This window comes from Pelodiscus sinensis, chromosome 23, assembly GCF_052426305.1.
Source record: "Pelodiscus sinensis isolate ZL-2025 chromosome 23, ASM5242630v1, whole genome shotgun sequence".
Taxonomy (NCBI): domain Eukaryota; kingdom Metazoa; phylum Chordata; order Testudines; family Trionychidae; genus Pelodiscus; species Pelodiscus sinensis.
The window spans coordinates 21,627,272-21,654,084 of record NC_143074.1 but is presented as its reverse complement, the minus strand read 5'-3'; the positions used below and the strand labels follow the sequence as shown (position 1 = coordinate 21,654,084).

General features: G+C 46.1%; 1 protein-coding gene across 2 annotated transcripts in view; it reads left to right on the top strand.

Annotated features, from left to right (window-relative positions):
* DAB2IP (DAB2 interacting protein) overlaps positions 1-26,813 on the top strand; it is a 372,254-nt gene that overhangs the window by 18,525 nt on the left and 326,916 nt on the right. The window contains exon 1 of one of the 2 annotated variants that reach the window (XM_075905449.2): positions 5,075-5,415. The exons of the other annotated variant lie outside the window; for it this stretch is intronic. The gene's annotated coding sequence lies outside the window, so the exon portion shown is untranslated. Of the gene's footprint in view, positions 1-5,074; positions 5,416-26,813 lie in introns of those variants that run through there. 2 annotated transcript variants of the gene reach the window in all.

Sequence of the window (26,813 nt, the reverse complement as noted above, 5' to 3'; positions counted from 1 at the left end):
TCGGCAGACAGGCTACTGGGCTAGATGGACCTTTGGTCGGACCCAGTATGGCCGTTCTTATGTTCTTATGATTGTAATGCTCCTATCCCCTGGCAGTGAGGTCACTGTTGCTGTACATAGGTGAGATGCTAACATGGACCCATCCTGTGCTGGGCCTGTTTGGGGGCCTTCCGACACGCTGGCTGCGAACCCAGGCCCTCCTTCACTGCATTCACTTAAAAATATAAACCAGAAGTAGACACAGAAAGTGGTCAGCCGCCTCCCGCATTGCTGGGTCTGACAGGCCTTCCCAGCCACATCTCAAAAAATCCTTCCCCGCGTTCAACTGTAAATAATTGCAGAGGGGGTGAGCGATGCTGAGCACAGACACGGGAGATATTTTCAGCTGAGAGGTGCAAACAGATGTGGAGTCACAGAGATACAGAGCAGCAGGGACCATGTTCCAGATGTTTACAGCTCTTATACCACTAGCAGGGAAACGGCATGAAGAGCCAGGGACAGGAGGAAGGGAGGAGTGAAGAAAGCCAAGGTCTGTAATGCTGCAAATCCTTGCAAGGGGTTTAGAAACAAGGACAATGATTCTCCTCTGTGTCAGTCTACTGTTTTCTCCGTTAACAGAAGACACCCTCAGCTTGGATTGTTGGGCCAGTGCAGCATAGCCATCAGTTAGATTAATTTGTATTTCCTCCAAGTCATGTCAGTTGTCATTTTTCTCCTTCTCTAAGTTGTGCAGAATTTTACCTTAACAGGCAATGCAAGTCCTGGCCAAGGGATGTGTCCATAGAGTATTCGCTGCTTCACAGCCCAGCTGAGCTCTCTGGATGTAACGCAGGCGGACACAAATGACCGTAATCATCCTTAGTGCCTTAATTAGTTTATAGTTTCTGTCTGTGGGGGGCACGTGCCTTTTGTCCCCAGCTCTTCAGGTGGAGTGGAAGATGCTTCCCAGGAGAAGGTGAGCTTTCTGCTGCAGGCATGTTCCCCACAGTCTTTATTGGTGCAGGCCAGATAATGGAAAAAATTATATTCTATTTCAGCAACGATTGTTTATTTTTGAACGCTTTAGTCTTAGAGATGCAATTTACCGCGACGTTATGCAACAGGTGTATCAAAACACGCTGGTCAGCTGCCTTGGAATGCCACTCCTTGCATTCTTCCTCCAAAGCATCCCCGGGGATCTTCACGGCTTATCGATTTTAAACTTGTTAAGTTTTCCATTTAATTCTTAGAATAGTTTGTCTGATGTAGAAAGAATTCTGAACTTCTGTGACTGAATCTTCTTCCCGGGAATTTATAGCCAGCTCAAAATTCTGTTCTGTTCGGGGAGAGTACCTCATGGCATTAAAACTAAATTATATCAAGGTGCCTCTGTTATTAGCAAAATGATTTCCTATGATTACTAGGTATGGCCATGAATCCTCCTTGTCAACTGACTTTCTCAAGACTAATAGCTGCATAGGAATTGTGGGCACATCTAATCACTTCTTTTTGGAAAGTGAGTGTTGTAATTATGTTAATGTCTCCCAGGAAATCACCTCTTGTGATCTTGGTCTGGAGTGACCTAAACTTGGAACATGCAGTGTGAACATAACCACCTCTTGGCTTTGGTGCTTCAGAGCAGGTATTGTTGTTTGGCTTTTTACCAAGGACTTGCCACGTTCTTCATTTAGTGTGGTGATGAAGTGCACAACATAATCACAATCTCCTTGCTTTCATTATGAAACTTGACTTGGATTGTCTTAATGAAAGCTACAGGAAATTACAAATGCTTGAAGCACATGGCCTTGCACAGTGATTCAGGGAGTAATTTCAAGCAGCTTGATATTTAGCTACAGAACCAAAAAAAAAAAAAAAAAAAAAATGCTTTCATGAAAGTATGATTCTCTGTAAAATTCTCTTCCAGCTGATGGGTTTTTGCATAAAGTGCTGCCTGATTAAAGCGCTGCTCCCTGTGGTTTGTGTTTCTGAAATAACTAAGGACCTGATCCTGCAAAGTGAGCCAAACACATCCCCTTTTGCTTGGGAAATTTGTGGGTGCACTAGATGGATAAGGTAGGTCTGCACTCTTGGCATCAACTTGCCAGATTGGGACCTAAGCAGTGATCATACATTTGCTCTGTTCCCAGGGCCTGGGTGTGCAAACCTTCGTTCACTGCTCTCTAGCTGGAAGTTTCACAGCAGGGAGTATCAGGTCTTTTTTATTTTTAATTAAGGTTGATTCACCCATAAGTATCCGACTGGAGGAGCTCGGGCTTTAAGAAAAACCTCAAAAATCACAAGAGGTGGCAATTCTGTGTTCAATATCAGCTCCACTCAGATGTGTCTGGAGAAGACACAGAGCTCTGTTCCTGGAGAGCCCCCTCCTCTCTACAAAATATACATCCGTTCATGGGGCTACAGACCCGAAGCAAGTACCATGCCCCTAGCACGATACAGGACCACAGTCCCCAAAGTGACGTCAGCAGCATCAGCATGCCGGATGGTCCTCCTGCTCATGAATCCAGGGCATTTTGAGCAAAGCCAGTGGCTAATCTTTTAGGACTCCCTAGTGGGGTGAAGGTGGCAGCTGCTGTGATTACAAATGGTAGGATATTCCTTCCAAAAGGAAGTTTCACCCCCCCCCCAAAAGGGCAGGGGGATGATCAAGCAATGTCCCTTTTCCTCCAGCTGCGTTTTCTATATACTGTCCCTTTAAAATGTAAATGCCTATCCCAGTTCAAGCCAGCAGTTGCAGAAGGAGTCCTGCACACACGGTGCTGTTTCTCACCCAGGCTTGTATTTATTTTGTATTTGTTTTTTCCTTAGCCCAGAGCCAGCAGGCATGTCGTGTGGTGGGTAGGTTGTAAAAGGGTCCTGTGCGTGGTTAAAACCCAAATGGCAGCTTCATGCTTCAGAATCTAAATGTGGCAGTTTACAAACATAGTATGGGGGGGAGAGGGGGTTGAGAGAAGGAGGCCAGGGAGTTAGTGCCATTGTGTTGTTATTTCCAGAAAATAGGCATGTGATCTAAAATAACAAACAATCAAATAAACTAGACTAGCATGCAGAATATTTTACTGGCCATGTACTGATCCTTTATTTTGCAAAAGTGCTATTGCAGCATTACTCAGGGTGGAAAGAGAATCTCTACAGATTTTTCATGGTTCTCATGTCAGACAGGCATGCACAGGCTCAATTTACAGCCATTGCCAGGGATCTGAACATGTCCAGGGAGATCCCGGGAGGAAACATGCTTTCCACCCCAAACAACTTTACTGATTTTAAGAGATTCCACTCACCTCCCTACAAAATGGTTTCCACCATCCTCTAAGTGCCAGGAGCAAAAGCATAACATGCAGAGTATAGTTAGAACTGCTGCAGGGACATCACACATTGTATGATTTCCTTGTAACCTCTTTTTGTCATAAGAACCCAGAGAATTTCAATAATGTTTTGGAAGGGTCGTGAGGGTGTTATTGGGTGACACCTGCCTGCAGAGTGGAAGTCTGTTTCCATGAGTAACTTTGCTTTGTTTAGTAGGTCCTCCTTCACATCTCAGCTGCAGCTGTCAGCACAAGCCAGGAATCTAGTTTCACAGCTGTATTCCAAACTGATCAGGGTGAGGGTCAGCTTTGGTTTACAAATTAAACCCTGCAAATGGGAATATTCCTGAGTCTATTTGTCCTGTTGTTGGGTAGCAGAGCTACCATTCCCTAATCTGTGCACGCACACACAAGAGAGGTTTGGACTTTATTGGGGTTTTTTTTAGATCATTCCTAAGGTAAAAGAAACTCCTGAAGGAGTTTCAGCTGAATGTTTGTAGCAGGAGCAAGCCTTTGTTAATTCATTAGCTCTTCAGTTGTATTTGTTCTTCTGTTTATTAGTATTGTATTTTAGAATGTCCATGGTCAATCTTAAACAAGATGGAAGGAAGCATTAATTGGCCCCCAAGAGAGCTTGTTTTGCAGATAACACTGCTCCTCTTACATGTATCTTGTGCTACTTTGCACCAATGGAGAGAAAACAAGGAGTAGTTCTGTGACACCTGAGAGCTCACAAAAACATATAATATAATGTCCAATTCTTCTAGTGAGGTGGGTCCTACCCAAGAAAGCTCACAATACTCTATATTTTAGTTAGTCTCTTAGGGCATGTCTACACAGCAGCGCTATTTTGGAATAACATAGGGTGCATCTGCACTACAAGCCTTTATTTCAAAATAATGTCGAGCTGAAGGACTTCTTACTCCAACTTGTGGTAACCTTTATTTCACAAAATGTAAGGCAAGTTGAAGGACGAGTGCTCTTCCTTCGACTTCCTGCTGTGTAGACCGCGCCAAAAGCAGAATTAAGCGATTTCGACTTAAGCTATGCAATTGACATAGCTGAAGTTGCGTAGCTTAATTCGACTTTAGCCCTGCTGTGTAGACGTACCTTAAGGTGCCACAGGACTATTTGTTTTTAAAGTTACAGACTAACTCGGCTACCCTCCTGAGACGTTTTCACAATGGAGAGAAAGTTAGGCTTCAATCCTGCACACGCGTCGACTTGTGCCTAATTATAAACACAGAAGTGATTTCACTAAGTTCAATAGAAGTACTTGTGTGGGCAGCTGAGCACGTGTGTTAACGTTTGCAGGATTGGGGCCCTTCAGCAGCCTCTCTCGCCTCGCCTATTGAGTGCATGGCTTCCCAGACAGTTTGTAAGCAGGTCTTGAGCACATTGAGTGAAACAAATTGCACAGATACTGTGGCTTCACTAACTCAAGAGGCAGTTGAGAAATTGCGGGGGAAATGTGACTGCTGTTTAGGATTTCCAAAAATAAAACAGGTGCATTTGTTAGCTTGCAGTCTGCTCGGACACCCTCAGCATCGTTGAACTGGCTGCTTGTGCCTCCAAACTGGGGGAAGAAGGAGGGAGTGGGGCTCCCCCTTTGCATGCTCATTCATTTTCTGCAGTCATTCATCTGCTGCAGCTATTGAGCGGTGTATCCCAGACCGAGTCTGGGAAGTGCTTGGCTGCGGAGTGCTGCACTCTGATTGGCCCAGGGAGTGCCGCTGTTTGGAGAATAATGTGTGAATACCATCTGCTCCGAGGAGTTGGGAGCACAGTGAATTTTGCTTGGAGAGGCACCTTTCACCAGGAATCCAAACAAGAGGGAACAAGCTTTTCTTTCTTGTTTCTGATCCCGTCTCAGTTGGGGCAGGATTTATCTTCCCCCCCCTCGCTGCGAAACTTTTTTGCTTAGCTGGAAGAAGGGAGAGTTTGCACTTTTTTTTTCCTTCGCTGCCTGGGATTCTTGCTGGTTTACAGAGTGGGGAAACCAATACAAGGCTGCATGTCTTTTCAAACTTGTTGATTTTGGCTCCAGCCCACAACATGAAATGGCTGAGTTACTCCGGGAGGTTAGTCCCAAACCTCTGACTTGCTTTTAAAGGTATGTCTGTATTTTAATATTAGCCTCCCCAAATGCACAGGGTTTTTGTCTGCTGGGGGAGGAAGTCCCCTCCTACAGCAATGACTGAGTTGATCAGATAGTGTGGTTGGCCTCAGAACTTGTGTAGTCAGCTTTGTGAGTGTGCGGGGCTGGAGTGATAGCTTAGCTTTTGTTCAGCAGTTTGGCTCTCTTGGTATGGAAACTGTTTTACAGTAGGTCTGAAAGAAAACGCTTTTTAGCCAGTGAAACAGTAGTGATGGCTGATCACTGTTATGTGGTTGGTGGCAGTGCAAAGAGAGGGCCGGTGCTCTTATTAAACAAAAAATGTTATGGTCTTTTCAAACAGAACATACTAGGAGGCACTAAAAAGCCTGGTTTTTTCCATAGTCCGGGTCTGAAATCAAACAGAATCAATGTTACTTGAAGGGGGCAGAATTTCTTTTTTTTAAATATAATTTTGAGCTTTTAAAATGCTGCCTAATGATGACCTGCTTAGCATGACCTGAAAATCAAATGGAGCCCCAAAACCCCAGACCTGACCCTAACCTGGGAGCAGAGGTGAGGGCAGGCCAGGCTGTGTGTACTCCCCTTCAGCTCTGCATAGCACTGCTGGATTTATTTATTTTGAAGACCTGTAGTCAGCAGTGTTCTTTTATGGAGGTAGAGTTCAACCAAGTACTTCTGACCCAACAAGATAAGGTCAGCAAAGGGAGCATTTGAAATACTGACCTTTCATTAAAATTCCTACATTCCTTCCGTAACCTAGACGATGCAGTGTAACTGTCATCTAGTAAAAGCTTTAAATAGTAACCTGCAAACACACTGATAGCGGGTACTTGTAATACATTATGTTTGCTGAAGGCTCTAATGTAACTTTGCTTCTGACAAATAGCCCTTTTTTAACTACTCTTCCTTGTCGCTGTGTTACGATTTGCACTGTGTTTTATGCTGAGATCATCAGAAGTTCCCTTTATCCATCATTATATATTGTAAGAGAAATATTAAAGCTCATGAGAGAGAGGAACAAGGGGTTGAAATATTTGAGATTTGCTCCAGTCTATTCTTTCCCTTTTGTAATAAACAAGGAAGAGAAAATATTTTACATCCAGGCTCTCCACTCACACACAAGGAGTTTGAACACCCATAGTTTTTAATGCAGCTTGCAACCAGCTGAAGTTTTGACGTATTTTAACCCTTTTTAGCATGAATTTGATTATTTTTCCAGTGGCTCAGCATATTTCTGCTTCTGCGAAATGGTTGGGGTGCTCTGCAAGGCGAATCTGCAGGTGACTTTCAAAGAACTCTGTTACCTGGGAATGACTTACATAGTTTGGAACGCAACGTTGTTTCACATTGAAACTTATTTTGAAACTGTCAAAATACAACCTGACACCAATTTTGAACTTTAAAAAAACACCACTTTTTGACTCACAGGACTTGTCGAACATGACTCCTCCTTGTCGCCAGATTCTCTGTTCCTATCAATCTGCATTTTCCGTCTGGGGAAAAAAGTTTCGTCAGAAAGTTTTCAACCATTTCTAATGCTCTCAGCCAACCAAACACAGCTGATGACAATATTATAGTTATTTACATTCGTCATTTACCGCTTGCATATATTGCACCTTCTCTCCAGCACACACAGTAGCAATTTTGCCTTCATGGTGGTACTCCATCGCAGATTAACTCTGCTTCGCCTCTTCACGTAGGGTAGAGCTTCTCGCTCTGGGAATCAACATTGCCACCCTCTATAGAATGGTGTGCCCAGCTCTCCCACCTCGCCTCCAAAAAATTCCAACCATAAGACTCCTAAATTCACAGGTGGGGGGAAAATCTCTTTTTTTCCTTGGTTGGAGGGAAAGCAAAACACTTCTCATTCCACTTTCTGTTTCGGAGATGGCCCCGTATGGCCCCGTTACCACAGAACGCAAGTGCCCAGTGCTCTTGAATGTATTTACCGTCACAAGGCCCTTGTGCGTTAGGGCCATGTGAGGGAGCAGAGGTCCAGAAACCCAGCTTTTTAGAGGAGGAGTTTACATGTTGCTGCCCTTGGTGTGACAGTACCTTTAGTCTCCTTTCCAAAGGTGGCTTAGGCACGTAAGAGGCTGCCCTTGGTGTGACAGTACCTTTCGTCTCCTTTTCAAAGGTGGCTTAGGCACGTAAGAGGCTATCATCTGTCAGTGGGATTTTGGCTCCTAAATCAGTTAGACCCTATTGCATGCAACACTGCAGTGCCTAAATACCATTAAACACTTGGCCTGAGGATACACTGTGTGTCTACACTGTACAGTGAGACTGGGCTGTGCCTCAGGTTTGAACCCAGCCCCATGTCAGCAAACGCTGACAGCTTAGATTCTAGGACTCTTCTAAGTGGGGTGGGTCAGAGCCTGACTACTACAGTGGCGGGGGGCCATTCTCTGTAGTTTTGCAGTGTGGACACAATTCCAGCTGTGGACCTGAGTCAGCTCATTGTAGTGCTCTACGGCTCCATTAGCACAGCTGTGAGATCCAGGTCCAGCTGCTTGTAAGCCCAGGTTTGCTGTGCAGTGTGAATGTTCACGCACAGGCTTGGAAATACGGAGTCTGCAAGCCCAGGAGCCATGGATCTGAATCCACACTGTAGCATAGGCACACTCTGGATGACTTTCCCAAGAGCCCAGTTGGAGTGTGTGCCATGCAAGGACTTCGGCCTGGAACTCCTGAGTCCTAGGCTAACGCCCTAAGCAGTGTTCCATGAACCTCCTCTTGGCCTTGTTGCTGCCCCATCCTGCTCCTTCCAATTCCCCCCTAAGAAACCTTTCGGTGGGAGCAAATGTGCCACTTGGCCATTGATCTGCACGACATACCTGTAAAAATGGCAAATCTCAGAGTCGTTTTTTGGCAGACTGACACTCTTGTTTGGCTGGAGTCAAAACTTTGTTAATTTCCTCTTAGAGAAGCCAAGATGTCTGGTAAAAATGATGAGCTGGCCAATGCTCACCCAACCGCACGTGTATCATAACCGTGTTGTCTCCAAGCAAAGCTCAACAACTGTCATGTACCCACCCCTCCATCACTCTTCTGGCCCCATTTAGTTATGGAGGCTTGACATGGGTCTCTCTGTGCAGTGTGTGGGCCTGGCTCAGACTGGGGCCCTCATTTGCCTCTTAGGTTTGTGCTGATCTTGGGTATTTGTAGACCCGAGCCAGAGTGTTCATACACTTGTCTTGACATGACTGTCTCTATAGATCTATCCTGGCTATTTATATCTGACTCTGTACCTAATCCTGTACTTTGTGGTCATGAAGTTAGGAACTTAATAGCTAGTATTCGGAGGAGACTCTCTACAAGGTTTGGGACTTCCTCTGCCCGATCAGTACGTAATGGAACAGATGTAATTCCTCATTCTGTAATATCACTATCTGGGCTCCTGCTCAAGCAATGAAGTTACCAAGAGATGGCCATCTTGCCTCTGCTGAAGTGGGTGCAGAAATCCTGTGACTTTTTTGTTTCAGACCAAGAAAAAAGCAAAATAGGTAGGAAGAGAGATGTTGCTAGGCAGAGGAGTTGAGTAGCAAGCACAATGAACCGGGACTCAGAAGAATCCTGTTCTATTTGCATCTTAGGCTTCTCTCAATGTACCCTGAAATTGATGCTGTAGAAATTGATCTCCTGGGGTTTGATTTAGTGGGTCTTGTAAGGACCTGCTAAATTGACCACTGATGGCTTCCCCATTGACTCCAGTATTCCATCGGGTCACAAGGAGTAAGGGAAGTCAGTGGGAGAGTTTCTCTCATCAAGCCCTACAGTGGGGGACTCCACAGAAATTCAACCTAAGATAGATTGTCTCCAGCTATGCTATTGACTTAGCAGGAGATGCATATCTTAGGTCAACTTTATCCCCTAGTATCGACCTAGCCTCACTTGAATAAGTCACTTCCCCCCTCCATACCAGTTTTCTCTTGCAGCCATAGTCTTATCTACTTAGATACACAATATTGGCTCTTTTGAGTAACTGTGGCTTTTGCAGCATCTAACCTAGTGGAGTTTGATTTTTTAGTTGGCCTCCCGTGGCAGTATTACTAGCTATAACTTAATGGATGGATGTTGCTTCCGTCTTCTGGGAAAAGGTCTCTCCAAACAATGGCGTCTTGACTTTTTTTTTTAAAGATAAATTATGAAAAGAGAACATTCCTAGCTCTGAGTTGTAAAATGGCTTCCATTTAAAGTTGGGCTTTTTTAGCTAGGTAAGATACCTCCTCAGAATAATGTGTTTATCAGGGTGCATCAAAATAAAATTTGAGCCAAACCTGAGGGTTTTCGTTTGTTGTTTTCCGAAGGGTGTTTTGAGACTTTCCAACCAGCACATAATACGTTGTACTGCAGTCTGAGAACTAGCTGGGATTCATGTTAGTGCCAAGGCACTGGCTATGTTTGCGCTCTGCCTTCTGTTCCTGTCTGGATGCCCTTTGTGATTGGCACCATCCTAAATGGAAGGCATCTATCGACGCTATAGAGCCTGGGTCTGGGTGTTGTGCCAAGAGTGAGAATGGAAGATTAACCAGCAAATCGTGTTAGTGACCCTCTCAACCATGAACGGCAGATTTACACCTCCTTTATGGGATAGAATGAATTAAGGCTCAGAGTGCTTGTTTCTAGACCTCTTTTAACCAGAGACTATCAGTTGCCAGACTAGTGTGATGATGGCCAGGAATGGGAGCTGATTCAGACATGGGTAACACCATGAATGTTTCAGAGGGGTAGCTGAGTTAGTCTGTAACTGGAAGAACTTAAAAAACAACGAATAGTTTAGCAGCATCTTAAAGACTAACAAAACTTGTAGATGGTATCATGAGCTTTCGTGGGCACAATCCACTTCTTAGTGAGCTGAAACTGAAGTGTGGTGCAAAATGGAAAGCCACTACATTGCAGCGTGTTTTTCTGAGGATAGGGTTCTTAAACTCATTGGCTATGTCTACATTGCCCCCTCTTGTGCAAAAAAATATGCAAATGAGGCAAAGTGTGGAATATTGCTGTGCCTCATTTGCATAATTAATGAAGCTCCATTTTTGCACAAGAGGCTTTTGCGCAAGAGCTGTTCTTCCTCTTTTTTTCAGGAAGAACAGCTCTTGCACAAAAGCCACTTGTACAAAAACGGAGCCTCATTAATTATGCAAATGAAACATGCTGATATTCCACGCTTTGCCTCATTTGCATTTTTTTTGCACAAGAGGGGACAGTGTAGTCATAGCCAGTAAGTAAGACCGGTTAGCTGAGGGAACCTGTTCTGTGCACAACAGGCCACCTTGACGTAGAAGATCATATAACACTAGAACTGCAAGGAACCTCGAGAGGTCATCGGGTACAGTCGCCTGCCCTCGTGGCAGGACCAAGCACCATCTAAACCAGGGGTCAGCAACCTTTTCAAACCAAAGAGCCAAACTACATCAAAATTCAGAATAAGTGATCAACAAAGAGCTGTATAAGAATGCCCATTTGCATGACTGAAAATAGACTACTTAATATTATTGATAATTGACATGCTGATTAATAGTAGCATAAATGAAACATTGTATTCATAGACTTTATTTAATGGGGCCTCTCCATCTTTTTGCACATTTCTTTGAAGTTTACATCATATCTGGCCAAACCCAGCTTCATGTAGTCAGGATGTCTTCTAGCAATCTTATGGCAGGCATCTGGGTGGACCCTGGGCCCAGGTTGCCTTACCTGGTCGGGGCTAGCCTGCTAGATTATGGCCTCCCCTCCTAGCCAGAGAGACTGCTGCCAGCCCTTCTGGTGATAAGATGGGGGGATGGGGACAGGATGCAGCCTGATTGGCCCCAGCTCTGGCACATGGAGGATCATGTTGGTACTCCAGTTTCCGGTGGGGGGGGAGGGGGGAACAGGAGAAGGAGGCATGGGTTGGACTTGAGGTCACATTCCCAGGGTCTGGAGGCTGAGGCCTTATTCATTAGGCCACTGGACTCAACCTACTGCTTTCCCTTCAACTGATTGATGCCTTCATCCATGAGGCCACCCTCCCCCCCCCCCCTTCAGCCCACTCCCAGATGAGGAGATGCATAAATCCCAAATATTGAACTGCACAGGATTACACCGACACTTCAGAATTTTGCTTCCTTGATAAATGACATTCTCCCAAAGGCGTTTTCCCTTTTTCCTTATTTCCTGGGAAATCACCTCAGGTCTGTCATTCTGGGATCTGCTTCCACAGAGGTCTAGGATAGTCTTGGAAGAATGTTCGTGATCAGGCCTTTATGTGGCTGGTAACGGGTGTGACCTCATTTGTGTTTTTTGTATGAATTTAAGGCACCGTCCGCCCCCAAATAAATGTGAACATCAGTCAGGTTGTGTTTTGCCTTCTCTTGTTAATCTCCATCAGCAATTGTATATGTTATAAGACTCTACTAATTTGACCTCTACTAAAAAGTCATTTTTGTGTGGCCATCTAAATGTTGATTTTTGTCTCAGTGCTTTTTACTGTGATGGGAAAACTCCAGCCATAGCCTGTCCAGGCATGTTTTCCTGACTTTTAATGATTTTCCTATTTTATTCAAGTTCTCTTTCTACAGGCAGTCCCCGGGTTACGTACAAGATAGGGACTGTAGGTTTGTTCTTAAGTTGAATCTGTATGTAAGTCGGAACTGGCATACAGATTCAGCCGCTGCTGAAACTGACCAGCGGCTGACTACAGGAAGCCCGAGGCAGAGTTGATCTGCCCCGGGCTTCCTGGAATCAGCCGCTGATCAGTTTCAACAGGCTGAATCTGGATGCCAGTTCTGACTTACATACAGATTCAACTTAAGAACCCCAGGCGTCCCCAAGTCAGCTGCTGCTGAAACTGATCAGCGGCTGATTCCAGGAAGCCCGGGGCAGAGCAACTCTGCCTTGGGCTTGCTGTAGTCAGCGCTGGTCAGTTTCAGCAGCGGCTGACTTGGGGACGTCTGGGGCAGAGCAGCTTGGGTGCTGCTGGGTTGCTCCAGTAGCGCCCACAGTGGCGCTACGGGACCAACCGGCAGCGCCCCAGCTGCTGTACCACAGGCGTCCGGAGCAAAGCCACGGAGCATGGGGGCAGCGGGACAGCCCAGACCCGCCGCGGCTGTCCTGCTGCCCGCATGCTCCGCGGCTTTGCTCCCCGTCTCCCTGGTCTGTTGGTCTCCAGCAGACCAGGGAGACGCGGAGTAAACCCCGTTCATAACTGCGGATCCGACATAAGTTGGATCCGCATAACTCGGGGACTGCCTGTACTTGTTGTTTTGTTCCAGCCTATTGCTTTTGGAAAACAGCACTTAAATTAAAAATGTAATTACAAATTAAACTGGATTTGTAAATTAAATGTTAAATTTAACCAGTTAACTGATTAAAGAGGAGTGGGCAGGGGCTACTCCAGCCGCCCACTGCGGGCTGGGAGTTGGCAGCCTCACCCGGGGTGGGGTGGGGGGAAAAGGGGGCTGGAAGCAGCCATGGTGGGGTGGGGCTGCCAGCTCCATAGACTCAGGGGCCTTCCCCGAGCCGTTAAGGGTGATGCTTACTGGATATCCAATTACCTGTTCACATCCCTAGTTTCAAGGTTTTCTGATTCAAACCCTTGACCATGTGATTTGCTCTCCACTAGCCATCGGCACAGCTGCCAAACATGACGATGTCTGTGAGAAAAGGTTTCCACGTCTTTAAATGACGCAAGTCATACTCTTCTATAGCACAGAATTGAAGATGAAAATGCCATTCTCAGCAAACAAGGTGCATTCTGTCAATGCTGCCTTCATTCGTGTAGCTGCCTGTACCAAGTTGAAATGATTCTAAGGGCAGTAATTAGGAGCTGAGCTTTTGGAATTAAATCAAACAACTCGGAGCTGGGCTGTTGCAGGGGGCGTGCAGAGGCGCTGTATCTGACAAGGGTAGCCTGGGAACACCCCGATGTCTCAGTGGAGAAGGAGGACACGGGTTTGGGCTAGTATTATTCTCAAATTGAAACATGTAATGTGACTGCTGCTTCTGTCCGTACATTATGGATTTTCTTAGAGAAGAATTTTCATGGAAGTATGAACTGGGGGGAAATGGTGATAGGACGCAAACAGAAATGGAAGGCGGTGGTGGTCTGTGCATGACCATTGTTTTTATATGGTGTAATTGTATGAGTAGGGAGGAGGTAATGTGAGGGATTAAGGAGGCAAGAAATTTTCTTTAAAAGAAACCCCCTTCTAGGTAAGGATGTTAAGTAACAGTTAGTTGACTAGTCGAGTAGTCGATGGAATTTCCATTGAGTATTCGACTAGTCGATAGGCACTGCCTATCGTCTAGGCATTTCAGTGGAACCCGGGATCAGTTGGCTGCGGGTTCCGTGCGGCATTTCCCCAGAACCCAGGGGAAGAGGTCCCCAGGTAGAGAGGGCAGGTTCTCAGTAGGGATGTAAAATCCCATGTAATTAGTTAACCAGATAAACTTAATGTTTAACTGGTGAACAGATTAATTGGAGGTGGGTAAAGGAGTCCTCGCTGCCTGCCACAGCTGGGCTAGAGTGCTTCATCTACCGTGGGCTCAGGCCAGTCCACTATGGACAGCTGGGGCACCCCCTGCCCACACTGGGTGAAGGGCTGCTCCAGCCCCCACTGGTTAAACAAAACCGGCAAGCATCACCCATTAAGGGCAATGCTTCCTGGTTAACCATTCACTTCCCCAGTTCCCAGCTTCACCTGGACGTGTGAGCCTGCTGAGCCGGGGAGAGGTAGCAGCATTCAGACTGCTCCAGCTACAGGAAGCAGCAGGGTCTGCAAGGGAGGGGGGCATCCAATGGGCGCTCATTGGGGTCAGGAGCTTATTGCCAATGGGTGTTTCCTAAGTCGTGGGAATAAGAGAAAACCTTCACGTACAACGTTGACAGCAAACCTGGGAAAGGGACGAGACCAGGGAATGGAGGAAGCATGAGGCGTAAGCCCCCAAGCAGCATATTTGGATGCTTTTAAGGTTTGGCCAAGGAGAATCAAAATCTTTGATCACCCTCAGTGCTAATGTAACCCACTCGCCTACTGTCCTATGTGGGTCACTGTCCTATGTAGCGGCACTTAGACCATTTCCAGAGAGAGCTACGAATGGGTGAGCTCTACAGCCTTAACTGGGAGCCAGCTGGCTTTATAGCTCAAGCTGTAGCAGCTCCTCCGGAGGGCCCAGGTTTGGTTCTGCCTGTAGGCAGTTACGCCAGTAAGTTGTTATATTAAGATTAGATTTGAAGACCCAGACTCCCTGTTTTCAGGTGGCATTTCCTCTATGGTGTTTGTGGCAGCAAAATGCCCCGTGTTGAGTAGTGGCCTCTCTCTACCGTGCCACTTGCTTTGTGCCTGTGATGAGAAAGTCAGAGGTGTAGTAGAAGTGTGAGAACCTGGGAGGCATCAAGAAAGGGCAGGGGTGTCAACATAGACTGTGAAGAGCCAAGGCATGCTGATAAGGCTTTTCCTTCCTGACAGATGCAGATATGCCCTGAAAAGCTGCATAGAGGCTCTGTGTTAGCCGAGCTCTTAGAGCTCGCAGAAAAATGCGCTCTTGAGGTTTCCTCTGTTTCTGGAAGTCCTCTGGCATTTCTGCTTCATACCTGGCTGGATCCTGGAAGGACAGAATTCGGACAGAATTCAAGTGGAAAAAGTTTATTTTCTTTTCCAAAATGGAGTTTCTTTTTGGTCAAAATTCAAGCAGGTTTTTATCAGAACTGAATTGGCTTGCGGCTTCCTCCTTTTCATTGCACCTCTGGGATTACTCACTTGCTTGGGTCTGTGGGTGCGAGCGCAAGCTCTGGATCAAATTGTGACCTTGCTCCCGGGTTTATATCGACCTAACGCTACTGAATTCAGGGAGGTTCTGCTGATTTTGCTCTAGTGCAAATGAGAGGTGAATCAGATTGTGTTGTTTATATTGGCGCCGTCCAATCTACTCAGCAACTGCTCCAAGGTGTTAACCTCAAATATAACAAACTGAGAAGAAATCAACACATGGGTTCTTTACTGATTTGAGCTGCCTCTCTGGATTCCACACCTCAGCACTGCATGCACAGTGGCCAGTATCTTATTTGGAGAATTGTGCTACCTCCACTCCTCTCTCTGCTACAGCTAGGTTTACTGCCGCTGGGCAAGAGTCCAGCTAAAGAACACCTCTTGTGAGAGTTTATAAATGTTAATGCCTGTCTCAGCAGTTACTACTTTATGCTGGGTTGCCAGTCCTGCAGCTGTTTTGTGCCAGGTCAGACTGGGTTTGGAAAGCATTGGTGTGTGCGGCGAGCTAGTGGGGAACATCATTTATGTTCTCATTGTATTTAAAGCCCCAAACGGCAGTGGGTGGGGAGGACGTAATGTGGGTTTCATTTGGAAGCATAACTGCAAAGCGTCTCCCCAGACTGGGGATTGTGGGTTTTTTCCCCTTTGTGCTGTGTGTCGTTTCTGAGAAAGGAACACTGGCAAGAAACCATACTTCAAAGCAATTACAGAATCTCAGGATTTAATTATCAAATTCTGCACACTATCGATACGGTGTAATGGGGAAGCATGCAACCTGTATTCAGTACAACGTTTCACTGTCCCCTGAGATGTGTTCCCAAAATACACAACCATCTCTCTCTATCCTCCATGCCCTCCCCTTGTGCACTGTACGTTTAAATGTGAGCCACTGGATCATTTGTAAGACAAAGTTTGAAGTCTTGTTCCCATTTCATTTGTCTCCCTTTTGATCAGAGGTGTCATCACTCCGAAGGGACATAGTTGGCATGTTGACTGTCTCTTGCATTGTGTTGTCATGAATATGCACCTAGTCTGGAAAACCAGAAGTAGTCAGACTCAAGCAGGCCTCTCCAAAACACCCTGTTAGCTTGATGAGCTCTTCAGATACTGACGACTTACAGCCCTGGGGCTGTCTGCCTGCATGGGGCTTAACATTCCAGCCGCTCTCTCTAACGGTGGCACCACTTTAATGTAAAATCTCATTTTACAAACCAGCAGCCTGACTCCCTTTTGTTGGATTGTCCTGAGACAGGATTGTGCCTTTCTCACTAAGGAGTGGAGCACATGGAGAACCGCAGAGTTGGGCATTGTGCTGTTTGCTATGAAAAAATGGTGGGTTTTTTCTTTTGCAGAAACATGGTTCCTGAGCTAGCCAAAGATTTAGAACACTTTTATCTTTCCTCTAATCTCTTCCTTTTGATGTGTCTGAGGTCTGCTTGGGTCACACCTGGTACACCCAACTCAAACCTGACCAAGAGCGTTGAGTATTTTTCGGCTCCAACCTGATCCAGAGAGACCCAACACTTTCTCCTGAACCTCTATCTGTGCCATGCCCTCAGGACATGCCCTGGTAGGGCCTTTCTGCACCTCATGCCAGCATCCATCTCCAGCTGACTCCTGCTTGCGGGGTCTGCATGTCAGCTGATTTATTCCCATGCTGTCTGTTCCCAATTTGCTGCACCATGCATGCTGCGGAGTGAGATGTGCTGTGACTTGTCAGTGAACTTACTGTATTGTACACATGCTACAGTGAGGCAGAGTGATCAGGGACAAGCAAATTTGAGCCTGGGACACAGGGTTAGGCAGTTTTCTGACCTGACTCAAATGTGACACTTGTAGTCAGTCTGGATTCCATTGCAAAGCTGTAAGATGAGATGGCTTCTTACTTTAATGTGCTCTCAGGACATTAGCTGAAAGGAGCTCTCCTTGTAAAGTGAACTTGTTAGCCCCGACACACAGGGAGAGCTTTTATTTTATGCAGTTCAGACTGACGATTTCCAATGTACCCAACGACTGTTGTGTAACATGTTAGAAATTCTGCAAAACTTTGAGACTGTCTAAGGGATACATGTTGTTGAAAATGCTGGCACTTTGTCAGTAAATCATTTTTATTCAGTCCTTGTATTTCAGTATCGTGTTCCTTGCACATGGGCCCAGCATCAGGAAATGGCCTTAAATATTTAAAGCTACTTACATATGTACATATTTTGGTATAGGATGGAGATGAAATATAAATCAAAAACCAAACACACAAACATATTCCCAATTGGACAATAATTAGCTTCTTTCCACCATACAGAATTGAGATCCAAGCAGAAATAACATATAGATCATTTGAAAATACTTTAGTATTTGAGGATGAAGAAAAAGCCCATCTCCTGATGCTGTAATATATTCCTTCCATTTGATGTTCTATCCATGCTATAATATTTCTTTCCATTCTGCATCCTGTAGTAGTTATGATCACATCCATTTGTATGGTCTGACAATAAAGGATTAACTGATAAATGTTCCCCTTATGTTAACAAAATAAAAAAAAGTTGTCATCCATGTGTCAATTTCTAATCTCTCCCTTGTTCAAGAAGCATTGAAAAGTTTCCAACTCTTCTTCAACCATTTCTTCTTTTATTTCCTGTAAATCCTCATGAGGATACTATCTGTCTTGGTAAATTGTTGAATGTATTTATTTTGAGCCATCCCTACCATCTACTTTGCCAGGTGTGTGGTCTTAATAATTCACTGCTTCAACACTGCTCTTGGGGAGGATGATTTTAGTATTTAACATTGTTTACTGGGCTTTTCCCCACTTCAGTTTGAGCTTTTGGTTATGGGAGAATCTAAGGATTCAGTAGTATATTTTTCTCCTTTTCAAGGATATTTTTCAGGATATGTTTATTCTACGTGAAATTAAACTGTAAAACCAAAGAGAGAACAAATAGCACCTCTTCATAGGATCAGAATGTGTCTCATCTCACGATCTTCTGTCATGACGCTTTTCACAACTTCGCCTTCCAGCCAACCAATCTCTTATGTTTTAAGAGACGGTGTGCAGGAAACAGAGCCATGTCTCCCTGCCCCCTGTAGTTTGGGTAAACATCCCAGCTTCTCTACTCGAGATTTACAGAAGAATCTAAATGGACTTAAAATCATTTGACATCCCTCCTTTCCTCCCTCCAAGACACAGTGGAATGGACCCAGGATATAAAGAAGTAATAGAACTAGTAGTCTTGTTTTCCCTATTCTTAATATCATCCTAAGTATCAGGTAAAGTCCTTGGCATGGAGCAGGTGCTCTTAGATGGTGTAAAAGTCTCCTGTAATAAGTGGTGATTTATCTCCAAGACCAGACAAAGCACCAGAAGGTAATACTGTTGAGAACAATCCTCCACTGGTTGGATGAGATGATCTATTGGGGCTTTTTTCATCTTCAATTTCCGTGCTCCTAAGGGTTTCATGAGACTAAAGCAGTGAAGAAGATATTGGAAGCACTTTTCAGAGGTTAAAAAGGGAATAAATAAGGAGTTCTGACTTAATAAAGCCTAGCACGGAGAGGTAATAGTCTAGAGGTGTAATAAGTCATGGAGTATTGTACAAAATCGTATTGAATATTTATGATATAAGCCTGGTCATGAGTGGATAAAGACAGGCATTGACCGAAAGGTGGGCAGCTCCTGTGCTGATGCCAAAGAATACTGAACATCCGTTGTTTTAGAACTCAGATCTCTATACAAAAATGTAGCGCTTCTCCACATTTCTTGATCATGTGAACCTGGACTGAAACCTCCTCTCATCACACTGTGTGAGCTCATCCGTACCAGGTCGCCACCAGCTCAGTTCTTACTGAGGTCTTCCAGCAGCTTGTCCTTCTCCGTCTATGTGTCTGGAATCAGACACTCAGAGAGGGTTACATAAAATAAAAAACATGCACTCCTGATTGGATGAATCAGGAGATGGATAACCATCTAGTTTTGAAAACGCTAACTCCCACCCCTCCCCCAATAATGGACATATCTGATTGGGGTGACCTCAGTTTTGGTGGAATGTTTATGTGGAGAGGATTTGGTGGTCTCCTTGGGGAGAAATGATAAAATAAACCACCATTGGAGGAGGAAAACGCTAAGTCTCCCTCCTTGTGTTGACTCCACTGGCTGACGCCAGGGTGAGAGGGCAGGAGAGAGGATATTAATCATCCACTTTTTTCCCCCCTCCAATTTCTATGTGGTTTTGTCTCCACCCTGCTCAACAAATCCACCTTTCAATAACTCTCTGCTTCCAAAAGATCCAAGATGTGCTTTAAAATTGGGACTGGCTGCCAAAAATGGCTGTTACCCTGGGGGTGAGCTAAGCATGTTTTTACATGTTAGTGGAGTGACGCCATCCATGCACGTGCATGCACCTATCCCCCTCCCTTTTAGCCCCGTTTCACAAATGAATGATTTGCAGATGTTTTTCATTGGATGAATCAGAAGGGACAGAGCTGAGCGAGTCGAATTCCTAACTCCTGTCAAGCCAGCATATTTTGTCCTTCTGGGGAAACTGTTAGAAACTTTAAAGAAGCAAGAGCCATTAATTAAAACCAATAATTTATCATCTTGGTTGTCAAAAGTTTGAAGCCCAAATCTTCTGGATGTCAACATTAGAACTATGTCACGAGGGCACTCTGCTGGCATTGTTGGATCAAGATTACGAGAGTCATTTGGGGGCTCAGTATGACTCTAGAGCTTTAATTTGAGACAGTAATAAAAGGGTTCAGGGAAATTTATATCTTCAAATAATAGCTCAAAAGGTAGGCTGGTGCTGAACTATAAATAAATAAAACTTCTGGGCAGAAAAGGACACCGATAATTAGTCTGTTGGCAGTTTCTAAACCAGCGATGGGCAACCTAAACTAGTGAGCCACAGGAGTGGCCCTCCTTCATCTCAGTGGGCTGCAGGGCAGGCCTCCCGGATGGGTAGTTTCGCTAGCTGCACGTGCATCCCTAGAATTTGTGGGCGGCGCCGATTGAACCGTCGCAGCACTTTGATTGGATGCAGCAGGAGCACGTGGCTGTCACAGTCAGCGTTGTATCCAATCAGCAAACACCTCACTTCATGTGCCCTTGCTTTAAGGGTGTGTCACTTTAATGATACAGGTAGGAAAAAAACTACACAGATGGAATCCATGAAAATCCAGCAACCCTGTACGTGGGCAACAGTAAACAGAATGTCTCACGGGCCATACACAGAATTCCCTTGGACCATAGCTCCACTACTGTTATAAACAGTTCATAATCTCGGGCTCTCAGTGTGATTAGCTTTTGCTTGCTAGTGACCAGGCACAAGCCCTGCCAAAGCCCAATGTGAGATGTGTGCAGCTGCTTTGTTTGTGCTGGAAGGAGACCGGGGGGTGTTTCCAATCAACCTTCTGAACGAAGTCCTTAGATTAGTGGGGGTAATGTTTGTGTCCTGTTTCCATTTAGACTATAAGCTCTTTGGGTACGTCTAGACTACAGGCTTCTGTCGACAGAAGTTTTGTCTACAGATTGTCAACACAACTTCTGTCGACAAAGAGCGTCTAGACTACATTGAGTTCTGTCGACAAAGCAAGCTGCTTTGTCGACATGGTAATGTAGACGCAAAGGACAGTTTACATGCAATAACACCTTCTGTCGACAGAAACTCTGTCGACAGAAGGCGTTATGCCTCGTAAAATGAGGTTTACCAGCGTCGACAAAACTGCTGAGTTCTGTCAACGTTATGTCAACAGAAGTCAGCAGTAGTGTGGACGCAGGTATAGTTTTGTCGACAAAAGTCCACTTTTGTCGACTAAACCCTGTAGTCTAGACATACCCTTTGTGGCAGGCTCTGTCTTCCTTTGTGTCTTGTACCACACTTATTACAGTGCAACACCAATGCTGCGGAGGACCTTGGATCATGACTCCAAGACAAAGAACGTGGATGACCTCCATGGGTGCTCGGAATCGGCCCTTGCTTTGTTTTTTAAGCCAGTCAGGAAGTCAGTAGCAGTGCAAAACACATCTTGTGCCTCCTGGCTGCCAACGTGCATCAGGCCCAGCGATTATATCCACATTGATTACTGCGCCTAATAGAAATGAAGTTCCTAGGATGAGTTGTCACAGGATCAATGTCGCCAGTCTTTTTCCCCTCTGTTTCCCATAAATGCCTTGACATTGATCTCGCCCCAGGAGACCATTATCATGCCACGAAGGGCTGCTGCATTGGCACCGCTCATAAATATAACATCATCCGGACTGTTTGAAAGTGTGACGGAACTGTCAGTGAAGCAGAGTGGCAGCGATGAGGCTTTCGCGTCGGGACCAAGATCAAAATTAGAACGTGGGCTGGTGGAAAGTTTTGTCATGAGAGTGAAAAAGAAAAGTCTCAGAAGGACGTCATCAAAACTACACGGAAACCAAAGTATTGTCGTTTTTTCCTCCTCCGTCTTCTCCACCCCCATTATTATTCTTAAAGTTTATAATCAAGTGAAACGGGAATGAAATTCTTTGAGCTCCTCCTCTTTTCCATTATCAGACAGAACTCTTTCTTTTTTTTTTCAGAGTAACAAGAGGTGTTGCGGCTTTGTGTTTTCAACACACCTCCTTTTAGATTTGCTCTTCATGCTGCATTTGTGAAGTATTACATCCCCAATGTCCTACCATCAAATGCTTAGACTGTATTTCTAAGGTACAAGAAATGATTAGAAAATTGCTGAAACTCAGAATGAAGATTCCTTCATCCGTGTCTCCAGCAAGATACCTCAGTGTGAGTTTTCAAGCATCGAATTTGCTGGGGGAAGTAAGGGGCTTTTTCAGTAGGGTTATATCATTACAAAAAGTACTGTTTTCATTGAGATTACAACTCTTTTGGGGGGGGTCCCCCATTTTTTGATCCTTTTGATTTTCTTCTAAAGCAGCCTTGGTTTGGGCCAAATAAACAGGTGGGTGGGATCAGGCCTCCCATTGGAGGAGAGGAGAAAAGGGGGCAACTTCCCTGAGGCCCAGTGATTCAAAATGTCCCAGTGCACGGCACGCTCTGCTCAGTGCTGAGGGCTGCTTGAGGTAGGGTTGCCAGATGGTTTTACCAAAAATACCGAACACTCTCCACCCCCTCTCCCCTGCCCCGGGGCTTCTAGCAAGTTCTAATTGACCCTAGGTGCCTGCCTGATTATGCTGGACTTAGGCTTGGTGGCTTTTTACCCAGGAAAGGGAAAGTCACCCAAACTCCAGCATGTGCTCCCTGCACCAGTGAGTGGCAGACGGCTGGTCTGGGTCTGTCACTATGCAGAAGAAAATGCTGCCTTTAACCATCTTCGTGTAAATGAAACAAACCCTTTCCTTACCTTGGCAAATATTATTTTTTAAACTTTCCATTTATTTTCCAGTGGTTTTATACTTAATACGGTACGGTACTGTATTGCAGGGGGTTGTGCGTCTGTGGCTGTCTGAGTGTGTGCTTCCAGTTCCAAATGAGCGTGGCAGTGAACTGATCAGTTTGTAACTCTGTTGGTAACTCGGACGTTCTGTTGTAACTATCTAGGGATGGGGTGTTGGAAGGCGTAACCTGCAGGAGCATCCACACCTCAAGTGTGTTTTTGCGCAAGAAAATCAACAGAACGGAGGGGTTATTGAGCAAGAGTTATTCCTCTTTCTGGGTACGTCTACACTACATGCCTCTGTCGGCAGAGTCATGTAGATTTGTTTGTTCAGCAAAGGTAAATGAAGCCGCGATTTAAATGATCGTGGCTTCATTTAAATTTACATGGCTGCCGCACTGAGCCGACAAACAGCTGACAAACAGCCGCTAGTCTGGACGTTCCCCCCGTCGACATCAAAGCCCTTTGTCGGCAGCCCCGGTAAACCTCATTCCACGAGGAATAACGGGGCTGCCGACAAAGGGCTTTGATGTCGACAGGGGGAATGTCCAGACTAGCGGCGAGCCGACAAACAGCTGATCAGCTGTTTGTCGGCTCAGCGCGGCAGCCATGTAAATGTAAATGAAGCCGCGATCATTTAAATCGCGGCTTCATTTGCCTTTGCTGATCTGTCTAATCTACATACCTCTGCCGACAGAGGCATGTAGTCTAGACACAGCCTCTATGAGGAATAACTCCTTTTTGCACAAGAGCTCTTGCCCAAAAAGGTGTGTGTGGACAGGGAACTGCCTCTTTTTGCACAAAAACACCCCTATCGAAAAAAGCACAGGTGCCCTGGTGGCCTTTTTATGAATAGCTATCAGCACTTTCTTTTGAGGGAGCGTCTATGCAGTCTGTATGCTCTCTCGTGCAAAAGTGCATCGCTTTTTTGATACGCTTTTGCAGTGTGGACATTCTCTTGGGCAAGAAGTTTTTGCAGAAGATCTCTTCTGCTAAAAGCTTCTTGCGCAAGAAGCCTGTAGTCTAGACATAGCCTAAATGGGTAACCGGCTTTGAGGACCTAGGACTGCGTATGGTGATGTAGCGCTGTTCGGCTGACTCTTTCTGGTACCCAAACCAGGTCAATCTCTTTAGTGCCCTTTAGTGCCCTTCAAAAACACACCATGTTTGAGCATATCTGAGGCAGGAGAGCTTGCTAGAAGGAGAGGAGGAAGCACAGTCAACTCATTCAGAAGTCGGCAGAGGAGTAAGGTAGATGAGAGGTATTGATGTCCTGTCTTAGGGCTTTATTTGCTCCGCTGAGGAAAAAAGGCCAATCCCAAGAAGAGGAGGTACATTTGAACAATATGACTTGTGTATGCACTGGGAGAGGTGTGGGATGGACGGTACCACCCCTTTACAGAGAGCAGGAATGTTTCAGCTACTGGGCTTGCTCTAATTCTGGTTTGGGTTGAAAGTGAGAGGAGTTTAGTAGGCCCATGACTGGTTTTCTCTCCTCGTATTCCCTAGGAGTTGTAGGCTTGCTGCTCGGGAGAAGCAGTAGGTCAGGGAAGATGCATTAGTCCAGTCATCCTGGAGAAACTTGATTTGTATCTGACTCCAGCTAGTGCTGCCAGTCAATGCCTCATTCAGTAAAATTCACACCTCCAAATTTAAATCTCCATTTGTCGTTGCTGTAGACCTGTACATGGCAGATTGATTTCATTCTCCAGATTTATTCCTTTAATGGTGTCAGATAACCTGTCTGCTTTAGTGTTTGAGGTGATGGATCTCTTTATTTTAATTTCTTGAGCAGGAAACTGGCTTTAAATATCCTTGCTATCAGTACAGCCCAGTGCCCGGCAAATTTATTCCTTGAACGTATTTATTTTTATGTCAAGTGGGCTTCACCGCTGCGTGTTCAAATCAAGATTTGCTCAGAATTTATTCGGTGCTAACTGTGGTCTGTGAAGTGTGATGACAAGAGTGTGTTTTGCAAACCATCCGATCCGCCATGGGCTCGGAACCCTTAAAGTAATTGTTGTTCAGAATCATCAGCCATATGATGCCTTTGATAACAGCAATCAAGCTTTATAGCCATCACTGTAATCCCCTTGTTGTTGTCAGGAATCTGCATTGCCTGCTTGTGTTCTGTGCAGACGGCAGAGAAAATGAGCACCTGGTTAATACCAGAGCCCCTTCGCCCTGCTGATGTTGTTCTGGGTGTTAAATAGCTTCACTCTTTAGTGACCAGTGCACACAGGTCAGTGAAAGCGGCGGAGAAATGGCCGACAGATCGGTTTCTCGGTGACACAAAGCAGGTTGCTAATCCTGAGGTGAGTCAGGACTAGTGACAGCAGAACTTCAGAACATTCAGAGACTCAGGCACTGTCTCCACTTGCAGGAAGATCAGCATGGCGGCGATCAATCTTCCGGCGTTTCGCTTAGCGGGTCTGGTAAATTGAACGCTGAGGGCGCCCCCGTCGATGCCAGAACGCCTACTCCCCACGAGGAGTAACGGACATTGACGGGAGTGTTCCTCCTGCCGACCTCCCACTGGGAGGAAGGTGCCAAACCTCGGCTTAAAGGATATCGACTCCAGGCATGTTTTTTACATAGCTGGAACTGCGTACCGTAAGCCGGCTTTCTCCCATCGTGTGGACCTGGCTCAATCAAAAGCCCAGGTGCTCAGTCAGAGGGAGAAACTTGCAGCTCTGGTGGACACGTGCTTGCTAGCTTTGATAGCAGCGTCACCGCTGTCTCATGGACGGTGGGATGGGCTAGCTGCCCGAGTGCAAGCCCATCCGAGACTTTTGCCATATACCCAGGTGTCTAGGAGGGATAACCGGTTAAACGTGATTAAATGGGAGATAGGTGGAGGGTGCCACTCCAGCCCGGCTGAGGGGGAGTGGGACCCTGCCGCAGGCAAGAAATGCTCTAGTCCGGCTGGAGCTGGCCCTACATGTGACATGCCCTCTGTGGGCAGGGATGGCTCCTGATGGCCAGAGCAACCCCTGTCCGCAGCGGGCTGGAGCAACCCCCCTGCCTATGGCAGACAGGGAGCTGCTCCAGCTCCCATCAGTTAACCGCTTAACCTTTCATATCCCTGGGGTCTAGCCCACGGCTGGGCAAGAGCCGGTGATCCAGCCCACCTCACTCTTTTATCCGGCCCGGGCGGCAATTCCTGGCCCCGCCCCTAATGCATTGCCTGAGAACCGGGGGTGCACGAGCGGGTGTACGTCTATTGAAAGGGCTCGCGCCTTCCCTGCGGCTGCCAGGCAGTGCGTCCGCAGCTGCGCGGAAGGCGCAAACCCTTTAAATAGAAGCCGTTGAAAGGGATCGCAGCTACGGCCCTGCCTCTAGCACGTTGTCTGCGAGCCGCTGGGGAGGCGTGAGCCCTTTAAATTGAAAGGCCCCGCCCCTTCCACCAGAGGCGGCCCGCGACCACTTCAAAAATGTTTGAAGAGGCTCCCACCTTAAAAAATGATTCTTTGCCCCGATTGAACCCATGGTGCTGCCCCTCCTGATGAGGCGATGCTGCAATTTTTAATAGGGGGGAGGGATAGCTCAGTGGTTTGCGCATTGGCCTGCTAAACCCAGGGTTGGGAGTTCAATCCTTGAGGGGGCCGTTGAGGGATCCGCGGCAATTCTGTTAGGGATGGTACTTGGTCCTGCTGTCAAGGCCGGGGACTGGATTGATGACCTTTCAAGGTCCCTTCCAGCTCTAGGAGATATTCATTTCATTTCATAATGCTCTAGCTTGATCGAAGCTGGAATGTGTACATCTGCCCAAGCTGGAAATGATGCCTCCAGCTCCAGTAGAGAGAGATCCAGTGTGCTTTGATCTGCATATGGGCCTTGGAGTCACAAATCCTGAGTTCTAACAATGGCTCCCTTTGCAGCTTCCCTGCCTCTTGTTCCCCATCTCTCAGGTGACAGCATCTCTCATTGGGGTGCTGGTTTGTCACGTGTTGCATCCCCCACCTGCTACAGAAAAGCACAATATCATTAGAAGTCATGTGTATGGTTCTTTCTGAGCGCTCAGTTTTGGTCTAACTCTGCTCTTGTTGAAATTCTCTCCCTTTGCCTAGTTCAGTCAGAGCTCTACCACTGACTGGAAGAGCAGAGTGAAGCCAGTGCTGAGTGCCACTGGTCCCTGGAAGCTGGGCTCTTCTGCGGCTGCTCAGGAGAGATTCAAATGCGGCCCAGCTGACAAGCAGAGCGCCCACACTGGAGATTTTTGTTTCTGTTGTGTGACAGACCTAACCCAACAGCCTGCCACGCTCTGGT